The following is a 12,091-nucleotide window of genomic DNA, read 5'->3' as shown; positions in this document are numbered from 1 at the left end:
AGGTTGAGCTCACTACTAACCTAACATTACAACACCGTCATATACAAATTCACACGTACCTTAACTTGTTCGTAATTTTATACCATGAGTTACAACAGGGCCTCTCAAACGCCGAAAATTTCACGCGTGCAAATCGAGGCGCAAGAGCTCCGTGCACTGTGCATCGGTTCCACTAGACTCGGCTCGGACCAACGCTTCGTCTCTGGGCTACTCGGCTAAGCTCGGTTCAACTCGGCTCGGATTCGGAGCGCTACGGAGCAAGTGAGGAAGAGGGAGACAAGGGGAGCGAGCGAGACAGGCGTGGGGAAAGAGAGAGACAGTGCTATTGCTCCAAATCCAGGAGTGAGGGCCTGCACTCTGGTCAACCAAGCGAAGTCGTCTTTTGCACCGTGCGCAGTGCATGCACCAGGCGTATGCACCCTGAGAGGCCCTGAGTTACAACAACAATAACAACAAAACAACAAGAGTACAACAAGCAATTCCATGGAAAGAGAATATCTTCACATACAAATTCACACACAACTTAAGTATTTCCAGTGCTTAACACTACAACACCGTCATATATAAATTCACACGTATCTTAAATAATCCTGATGCCTTAATACTACAATTTACAGTGGGTTGAGCGTTGCATTAAAATATGACACCATCACACACAAATTTACATACAATTTACAGAATGCTGGAGCTATTTTTGAAGCACCTTATATTTTTCGAAAGACAGCTGCAGGTAAAGCATTCCAATTATCAATTCCCGGATTACAAACGAATACTTATCATAGTTTTCTGCAATCTGCCTTTTATTTCCTGCGGATTATCTGTCCTGTTAATGTAACAGGGCTTTTCTAGTGGACTGAGGTTATGTTTCTTTCTGTTTAAATACTTATGAACTTGAAATATGGAACTTGTTTTCTTTCCGTTCTAGCATAGAATTCGAGGTGTTGAAAAAAACCTTGCCCTATCATTGGCGCGACTCCAGCTGGCTAGTCAGCGCGTTGATTTAGCCAGAGTGGGGGGCGTGGCGTAGCGGACCAAATTTTAACTGTAACTACTGAAAAAACAAATATGTATTTACATAGATTTATATAGAAGATGTCCGAATACTTTTGATGAGATATTGTGTATAGAGACAAGTATGAAACAAGAATGTCTGTTTTCATCTCACATCTGTAGTAACATCTCGGCCAGCTACAATTCATTACATTCAGTAGTAAAGTAAGCAGGCTCTATTACGGGGAAACTAAATCCCCATAAATCATTATTATTTTAAAACAGTGTAATTGGGGAGAGATAAGATACGGACCAATTCATTAAATAATACGCATTCATTGCAGTAAATGGAAGCGATAGTGAAACCACTGCGGTAAAGAATAGCCCATTATTTTCTGTTTAATGTACAGAACACATCTGTATTTGAATAGCCGCGGATGGTTTACCGCTAGAATAAATAGACTGAAGGTAATTACCTGGACGTCTGCCCGTTCCGCAGCGGCTGTCTCGGTACAGTCAGTCTGTCATCAATGATCTGCATTTAAACGTTTTGAGAGAATTTGGAAATTTATTGAACATTTCCCTTGATAATTTATTCCAATCCCTTACTCCTCGTCCTATAAATGAATATTTTCTCCAATTTCTCCTCTTGAATTCCAACTTTATCTCCACACTTTCCTACTTTTAAAAGCTCCATTCAAGCTTATTCGCACACCATATCTTTCCATGCCATCTCTCCGCTGACAGCTCGAAACATACCACATAGTCGAGCATCTCGTCTCCTTACTCACAAGTCTTCCCTGTCCTAAGTTTGCAACATTTTCGTAACACTACTTCTTTGTCGGAAATCACCCAGAACAAATCGCGCTGCTTTCCTTTGAAAATGGCTGAATGGAATGCATTGAGACATTCGTTTCATAGGATTCGGGTTCGATTTCCGCACGAGCCTTAAATAAGGTACAACCCCAGCACTTGGATGCTGTGGAAACTAGAAACCAGGGAAAAGTATGTTTACGAATCTATATATTTTTTTCTGTTGTGTTTCACCATAGAGGTTCCAAAATGCCGTTGCAATGCCTGTGATACATGTGAATGACAAGTATAGAATATCGAATTACTTTTACAACGAACCTGTATTGTCCCGCAGGAGATCGAGGCAGCTATCTGACGAACAGAAAGACGACTGCCGAGAAATAATAATAATAATAATAATAATAATAATAATAATAATAATAATAATAATAATAATAATAATAATAATTTACCAAATATTATGCAATGTTACGTAATTATTATTAAATTAAAATTAAAAATTACGTAATATTAGGTGGTATTATTAGGTATTATTATTATTATTATTATTATTATTATTATTATTATTATTATTATTATTATTATTATTATTATTATTATTCCGAGGTTTCTGTGGAACAGCAGAGGTGAAAGAAGGTGCAGGGGTGAATGGGTCTAACTACAAATGCCAAGAAAAGAAAAATTTAAAACTTAAACTGAAGGTTATATTTTCTTTCTTTTTTTAATCACCTTTAACAAATTTTATAACAATGAAACGTTAGGTAAAATGACAAGGCTTTAACCAAAACAAGAAAATCCAAAATTTAGAGACAGTTTAACAATCTGGGCTTCAAGCCCCAAGTTTTACAATCCTTGAGCTACTAGCCCAACTTTACCAAGGCACAAATTTGTTCAAAGGGCAGAAATCCCCTACTTCCTGGAGCACTTGCTCCCAACTCACAATGTCAAGCCTTCAAAAGGCACTCATTAATCTAATTTTGAAAAGAGCTAACAGGCTCTCAGTTAATCAAGCCCATTCAAGGCAACATCGAATTTTACAATTACTTGCCACCAAGGCACAACTTACAAAATTAAACGGGGGTATCTTGCACCCAACCTACTGGGCCTTAGCAGAAAAAGAACAGGTTAAGTAAATGGCCCGAGACACAAAAGGAATGGAGGTGTGAATTTGCACTCCTACATGAAACTTCTTAAAACCTAAAAGGCACTAGGCCGATGAAACAGGGGCTATTCCCAAACTATGGAGGTGACCCGTATAAGAAAGAAATATGAACATTACGGAGGAAAAGGAATTCAGTTACCAAGACGTAGTCACCTCAAATCAAAATGAAGGGGAGCTCGAGAGGGTAAAGCACTCTCTATCCCCGATTTACAGTTACAAATTTACTTAAGTTTTACATAAACTGGAACAAATTTACATATTCAAAGAGACAGGTTACATGATAAAGGTTTCGGACCTTCCCCGTGGGTTAAACTGCTGAGCTAGCAAGAAATAAAGATGTTAAGTAGCCATTACCTTGCTGAAGAGCTGCTGCCTGATGAACGAGGCACCTCCCTCCTCCTGCTACACTTCCATACACAAGGTTAGATGTTGATCAAGTGGCCGAGGGACAAGAAAATCAGCAGTTTTTATACCCTCGGGGAAGGTTCGAGACCTTTCATGAATAATTAAGACACACCCACAGGCGTTTATTGGGTAGCTTACAGTTACACATCAAAATCGAAGAAGAAAGACACGATTGGTCAAAAATTAATTACAGAAATTCTGGATTGGCTAAGTTCAAAACTGGCGGAAGGAAAGATTAATATTGCCAACCCACAAATGGAAGAACGAAATTTAGTAAGGACAAAAACTTATGAGTACAAAATATCTCCAAATAAAGTTCCTTCACTTCGCACCAGGGTGCATGATCATAGATTTTTAGTAGAGACATCTATGAGAGAATGTCCACACTTCTTGATAAATAGAAAATAAAAACAAGTCGAAATTCACACAGTGACATCTTCAGAGGAAAAATTTAAGTAGGTCCAGTTTTAAGTTCAGAGTTTCTCCTGTAGAGGAGGATTTATTGGCGCAAAATTTAAATGTGCGGCGTAGAGGTGTACCACCCGGTACAATTATTATTATTATTATTATTATTATTATTATTATTATTATTATTATTATTATTATTATTATTATTATTATTATTATTATTATTATTTCTTCGTTTCGGCCTGCTGTGGACCACGTTATTTCAACCGTTTGCATCCTTGAGCTTTAATTCTTCCCCAGTACTCACGCATTCTCGTTCTGTGAGCCTCCTTTCTTTCATCAGTCCACTTCTTGCCTGTTTTCAACTTTGGCCTTTCTTGGAACCTCTTGTATCCATGGAGCTTTTTCTGGAGAGGAGCACGTTTCTGGATGTCTTCGAGTGTGATTCCTATTTCTTGAAGGTCTTTTTCAACTTCGATAAACCAGGGTCCCTTGGTTTTCTTGTTAAGAAAGTAGGAAAAGATCCTATTGGTCTGTCTCTGTGTGCTCATGCGTGCTATATGGCCATAAAAATTAATCCCCCTTTTTGGAATTGTGTCCATTATCCTCTCCATATGCTGGTACAGATCGCTGTTGTGTCGTCTCCTGTACTCACCATTTTATTATTATTATTATTATTATTATTATTATTATTATTATTATTATTATTATTATTATTATTATTATTATTATTATTATTACTATTATTATTATTATTATTATTATTATATCGTCAAGCTCATTCTAACGAATACCAACTCTAAAGTCAACTTAAGCTGGAAAATTTTAGAAACTATAAAGGTTAAAACTGGAGTCAGGCAGGGAGATGAACTCTTACCGATCTTAATTAACTACAGTATACAATAAAAAAACATATGCCGAAAATGGTGAAGAATCCTACCAGACACACTTAAATACTTAAATAAATACTAAAGTAGATTCTTTGGCCATTGAGGATGACAGAGTAGTCCAAATTATGACCCTCCAATCAAGAGTGACCCTCAGTTATCTTACGAAGAAACATCTTCATAACTACCAGAACATCAGTAACCGAAATATGTTTTATACATCAGCAAGATTCAAGTAGTTCAAATATCTAGGGTAGGGGATCAGTAAGGATCTCAGAACGATAAGGCATGATAGGAAAAGGTCAGGAATATGAATATTCCTCATAATCTATGCAGGAATTTTTGTTCAACAAAATCCATATCAATGTAGTACTGAGACATTATACCACAGAAACTAAATCCGAAGCTCTTTACTTGGTAGAGTGATTAGGTGGTGGTGATTATTGTTTTAAGAAGAAGTACAACTAGGCAACCATCCTCTATATAACACTAATCAGAGGGAAAGAATGGAAGGGAACCGACACTTCGAAAAATGAAGATATCGGCCAAAGGAAGACAAGGGCCACGAAGGGCGTGAAAATGAAAGACTTCCTAGCCCTCAAAAACCTAATAGCGTCGGGGTCGGAAAAGAACAAGAGTTGACCAAGAGAGGTCGGATAGGATAGATGAAAGTGAGGAGCCTGGCACAAGTAAGTGGAAGCAATGCCAGGACTCAGCTAAAAGCCCCATGGTCGCCAACCCACGCTCCAAAGTTCAGAGCCCCTGGGGCCTCTTTTAGTCGCCTCTTACGACAGGCAGGGGATACCGTGGGTGTTATTCTACCGCCCCCACCCACAGGGGGATTTACTTGGTAGAAACCCTAACCATCAAAGGAACAAAACTATTACAGAAACTGTAAATCAGAGAGAGAACCATCCTAACAAAGGATTTAAAATGTAGAAAGATATCACAGAACCAACGAGGAACGTTATGTTAAACAAGAAACTTAATAGTAAAAATGAAATGGCGTATGGCATTTAATGCCGGGAGTGACCGAGGACATGTTCGGCTCGCCAGGTGCAGGTCCTTTGATTTGACTCCCGTAGGCGACCTGCGCGTCGTGATGGGGATGAAATGATGATGAAGACGACACATACACCCACCCCCCGTGCCAGAGAAATTAACGAATGATGGTTGAAATTCCCGACCCTGCCGGGAATCGAACCCGGGACCCCTGTGACCAAAGGCCAGCACGCTAACCATTTAGCCATGGATCCGGATAACTTAATGGCCACCATCACTAAAAGAACCTCTGTTTTATGATGAAAGAATCAAAACTGACCAGCACAAACCATAGAGCCAACTCACATAAGATAATAGCATCGCTTAGATACAAACAAGATCTTGAAATTGAAATACTAATACATTACAGAAAACCTTTCCAACGCCTGGAAAAATGATAATAATAAATAGTGATTTCACGTCCCACTAACTACTTTTTCACCGTTTTCGGAGACGCCGAGGTGCCAGGTGCAGGAGTTCTTTAACGTGCTAGTAAATCTACAAACACGAGGCTGACGCATTTGAGCACCTCCAAGTACCAGGTCCTTGAGAATCGCCTCACTTTTCTTGAGCACTGCTTCAGAGTTCTCAAATCGAATGCCCCTAAGCTTTGCCTTTAGTGATGGGAATAAAAAATTCACAGAGTGCAAGATCAGGGATATAAGGTGGATGCGGTACGCGGGTAATGTTGAATCGAGCCAGAAATTGCATGACTTGATTTGCGACGTGAGGCCGTGCATTATCATGATGAAATCGCCACCAAGTCCGGGAAAGCTCTGGTCGTTTCTTTGCAATGTGCTTCCTCAGTGTAGCCAATACTGACGTGCAGGGACAGTAGTGTGAGGGGGAACTGCATGCTGGTAAATCATTGTCTGGTATGTGAAATGCACGTGGAGTCTACAAAATAGAGCATTACTACCAACCTACCGATACGAGAGTGCTGCCGCCTACGGACATTATACATAAAACTTGCTCTTTTCAAATATTTATGTTTCAGAGAGGAAACTATCACGGAAGCTAGAGGTAAAAAATCAGTCTCAGTCTTTGTTGATCAGACCTCGTAAAGTCCAACAATCTCTGCCAGGTTCGAACTCACTATCTTGGAACCCAAAGGCAACGCCCTGCCACTGGTCTATAGAGAAGGTTAACTAACCGACTGCGATATCATAATAGTGTGCCTAGCCTTAATTATTCATGTAAACAGTTTTATTTGTTTTTGTAACAGTGTGAGTTTTCAAAAATGTCTGATTCATTTGTTTTCTGTTCAATAGTGTAATTTACCATAAATAATAAAACAGCAATCAGTTTACATTCAGCTCTGCCGCAGGAGTTGTTGCGAAGCCGTCATTAACAGTCCATACGACATAATGACAACCATCAATCATAAATCAAAGTTACAAACTGTATCAATGTGACTAAATTTCGTCCACTGAGCAAGCAGAAAAACACTTAAACCCACCCCACGGGCCCACAGTTCGTGAAAAGTGTAAGGTGATCACGGCATCTCAATTGAGTATAGCAATGCTTCCACTGCAGACACCAGGCTACAGGTTATCATCCTTTCGACATATACAGAATGAAGCGAAATTCGCGCACTCGGGCGTTACAGCGCGACGCCTCACGTGCCAGCAATAAAAAAAGTCTCTCACAAAAGTTCGTCCTGTGAGTATATCATCATCATCATCATCATCATCATCATCATCTGTTTACCCTCCAGGGTCGGCTTTTCCCTCGGACACAGCGAGGGATCCCACCTCTACCGCCTCAAGGGCAGTGTCCCGGAGCTTCAGACTCTTGGTCGGGGATACAACTGGGGAGAATGACCAGTACCTCGCCCAGGCGGCCTCACCTGCTATGCTGAACAGGGGCCTTGTGGAGGGATGGAAAGATTGGAAGGCATAGGCAAGGAAGAGGGAAGGAAGCGGCCGTAGCCTTAAGTTAGGTACCATCCCGGCATTTGCCTGGAGGAGAAGTGGGAAACCACGGAAAACCACTTCCAGGATGGCTGAGGTGGGAATCGAACCCACCTCTATTCAGTTGACCTCCCGAGGCTGAGTCGACCCCGTTCCAGCCCTCGTACCACTTTTCAAATTTCGTGGCAGAGCCGGGAATCGAACAATACCGGTACATAATAACTGATTCATTCGTAACGTAGTTTATAACACTTCTGGCGGGCTGAGTGGCTCAGACGGTTAAGGCGCAGGCCTTCTAACCCCAACTTGGCAGGTTCGATCCTGGCTCAGTCCGGTGGTATTTGAAGGTGCTCAAATACGACAGCCTCGTGTCGGTAGATTTACTGGCACGTAAAAGAACTCCTGCGGGACTAAATTTTGGCACCTCTGCGTCTCCGAAGACCTTAAGAAAGTAGTTAGTGGGGCGTAAAACAAATAACATTCACCGAGCTCGATAGCTGCAGTCGCTTAAGTGCGGCCAGTATCCAGTATTCGGGAGATAGTAGGTTCGAACCCCACTGTCGGCAGCCCTGAAAATGGTTTTCCGTGGTTTCCCATTTTCACACCAGGCAAATGCTGGGGCTGTACCTTAATTAACGGCCGCTTCCTTCCCACTCCTAGCCCTTTCCTGTTCCATCGTCGCCATAAGACCTATCTGTGTCGGTGCGACGTAAAGCAACTAGCAAAAAAAAAAGAAAGTTTCATTGGTCCTGAGTCAGCACTCTCAATCCCACACTTGCCGGCTCCAAATTCCACACAGATGTCTCTTGAAAAGGATTCGTTAGGTGCAAATAAATTAATCCTTATCAGTTTGAGTTTGCCAACGGCCGTAGCCGTGTTGAAACACCGGATTCCGTGAGATCTCCGAAGTTAAGCAACATTGGGCGTGGTGAAGATTTGGATGGGTTGCCACGCGCTGTTGGTGGGGAGTAAGGGAATGGAGGAGCGGAAAGCAACTGGCCACCCTACCGCACGCAAACTCCGGCTCAGGCACACCTCTTTTTTTTTTTTTTTTTTTTTTTGCTAGCGGCTTTACGTCGCACCGACACAGATAGGTCTTATGGCGACGATGGGATAGGAAAGGCCTAGGAGTTGGAAGGAAGCGGCCGTGGCCTTAATTAAGGTACAGCCCCAGCATTTGCCTGGTGTGAAAATGGGAAACCACGGAAAACCATTTTCAGGGCTGCCGATAGTGGGATTCGAACCTACTATCTCCCGGATGCAAGCTCACAGCCGCGCGCCTCTACGCGCACGGCCAACTCGCCCGGTGGCACACCTCTGCGGAGGTTCGGACCTGCCTTCGGGCAGAAGACACCCTTACTTAGTTTGAGTTTCACTTATTGAAAGACATATTATCCGCCTCTGTGGTGTCGTGGTTAGTGTGCTTAGCTGCCACCGCGGAGGCCCGGGTTCGATTCCCGGCTCAGCCACAAAATTTGAAAAGTGGTACGATGGCTGGAACGCGGCCCACTCAGCCTCGGAAGGTCAACTAAGTAGAGCGGGGTTCGATTCCCTCCTCGGTCATCGTCGAAGTGGTTTTTCGTGGCTTTCCACTTCACCTCCAGGCAAATGCCTGGATGGTACTTAACTTAAGGCCACGGCCACTTCCTTCCCTCTTCCTTGTCTATCACTTTCAATCATCCCACCCCCACCCCCACCACAAGGCCCCTGTTCAGCATAGCATAAAAATACAATAAAAATACAATGAACCTCTCATGACTACGACTTTTATACCTTTTTAAAGAAAAATATGTTTCTATCAGTTATTGTCTCATCGCCATGATGACGTAAGCACACAGCTATATCTATCGGCATCGAAAATCGATTTAACAGCTGTGTATTGTAAGGTCACTCTCAATGATATGACTCAAATGTTTGCCAGACTCTCCAAGAATAGACCGAGTTTTCTCTGAATTTGTAATTTATTTCGTGCGACTATTGCTGGCCTGGTGCATCCCTTGTAAGACAAACCCTCTGACGAGGGTGGAAGAATCTGAAATTTATGGGAAACTGCGTGTTAATGCTGTGAGGGATAGTGTTGTAACTGTTCCACCTCATCAAAACACTTGGAGAGATGAAAGTTATTATCTTGGGACACATGAATATTAAATACACTATTTGTGGCTTGCCCGCAAATTGCCACGCAAATAGAAACAATTAACATTCTATGGTTCCCCATTTCTCTATGTAATGTTTGGGCGCCATGGTTACAGTTTTAAATAAAACTGTAAACCAAAATTTATATTTACTAGCATAGAGACTTATACTTAAATCACAGGGGTAGGATTTTAAATAATTAACCATTAACTATCGCTTAAGAAAGAAAATTAATGCAATATTAAATACAAATGAATTTATTATACAAAAAAAATGAGATGAATCGGAAAAGTTTCCTTAAAGCGTGGAGGGATTTAGAATTTACTGAATTTACTATTGCTTGCTTTATCTAATTGAAGCTCACCAATTACAGCTTTCGTTGACGTCATCTGGTTTCCGTGGTCACTCGTTCTCTTCTTCTCGATGTAGACTCTGCTGCATGGACATCCTTCCTTCCTTCTCTGATATGGTACGGGCTATCTGGACTAACACTCCCTACTTGCCTAGTCTTTAAATTAGACATTGGCCCTATACTTGTAATAACTGATCAGCGTTGATCGTATGAGGAGAAAATTCAGAGATATGAATTTTTCCACATTAATAGAAATCTCAAACCAACTGAGCTATACTATTTATACGGTACAGACTTGTACCAAAATTCCGTAGACTTGAACTAAACATAGTTCTTCGTCCACAATATTTACTGAATATCACACAAGCCATAAGCTTGTTTCGTTTCTCGTAGATCCGATAACATAACCGAAGCTGAGTACTGTATCGAAGTGATAACACATTGTACAAAAATAACGATGTCGCGGAGCGACCACACACTGTTTCAAAAATCACATCACGTCGTTCAAAGTAGATGTTCACAGTAGAAGTACTAGTGATGGAGTAACTCGTTAGGTTGTTAGCTTCACAGCAGAAGTTGTACTTAGTTAGCTGCCGTTCTCGTGGTGAGAATCACTATATATCCGGGCTCACCCCCACTCTTGGTAACTGTTCAATCTCAAAACTCATATACAACGAAGTATCTGATTCGATAGATCGAAGCATCAACTCCCCTTCTCTTCCTCTACAAGTCCAGAAGGCGTGGCGATAATATCGCTGAGAAGCTTGCAAGCCTCGCGCACGGGTCGCTGTTTACTAGCCTTGGTCATAAAATAAACCCATGACTAACGCAAAATCCCAAACTTCAAGAATAACCCTCCGTATACACAAACATGAGATGAAATGAAAACAACTATGTCTCAACATATTGACCGTATTTCCAACATAATGAATTCTTATCCTACATAATATAATAATTTAAATACTAAAACGATGTTATTATATATACAATATGATTCCAAAAAGCCTTGATTACAAATGATTGACGTTGAATAAATATGTTATTACAAATAATCGACGATGGCGGATAAACTTGATATCAAATGATATCGCGTAAAATGAGATTATATAAAATTAGTAAGGCTGGAGAAGCCTGGACGGTTACATACGCCCTCCTCTTATTTACAGATATAACATATATGAAAATAACACACTACAACAAAATGGCTGATATATACATCATTACATCTGACAAACCCTTAATAAAAACATACATAATCAAATCTAGTATCTCACTGTAGAGTGTCTGTTTCAATGATACCAGATAACATTCGTAATAATTCCTGCCAATTTTCTTGCGAAAGTTTGTCAGCAACACTCATAATATTTACAACAACAGGTAAATAACACTATCTTTGCACTTCACCATGAAAGTGTTCGGCAGTTCCAGGTTATAATAATATATACACCACACACACACGTAATCACACGTGGATTACCTCTCTTAGATGGCCGCAAGCAATTTCTTGTTTTCATTGCAAAAAAAGTATATACGTAGAAAACTATTGCATTAATTTCCTTCTGCAGTTTCAAAAATAATTCCAAGTTACTCATGGCTTCTACAATGGTGTCAGGTCTAGGTTCACAACCTATACATGAATTCACGTTTTCCAAATCAAGTACATTTAATGTTGTCAAAACATCGGGGAGACATTACACTTAATTCGCAGAAATATATCGTCTCAGAGAGCGAATATTATAAGTGCCTAACATGACACGATTACCATCTTTCAATCTGTATGCACAAGAACCAACCCGACAGTGAATCTGGAATGGACCCTGATACAACAAAAAGAATTTCTTCGGCACCTTCTCTTCACTGGACGAGAGCATGGGAACACGTAACAGAACAGAATCTCCTACCTGAAATTCGTCTAACACCTGACGTTTCTGCTGTCTGCTGCGCTTCTCAGCCGCTTTAATCAAATTCTCTCTCGCTAATCTGA

This window comes from Anabrus simplex, chromosome 1, assembly GCF_040414725.1.
Source record: "Anabrus simplex isolate iqAnaSimp1 chromosome 1, ASM4041472v1, whole genome shotgun sequence".
NCBI classification, from domain to species: Eukaryota; Metazoa; Arthropoda; class Insecta; order Orthoptera; family Tettigoniidae; genus Anabrus; species Anabrus simplex.
This window is presented reverse-complemented; position numbering follows the sequence as displayed.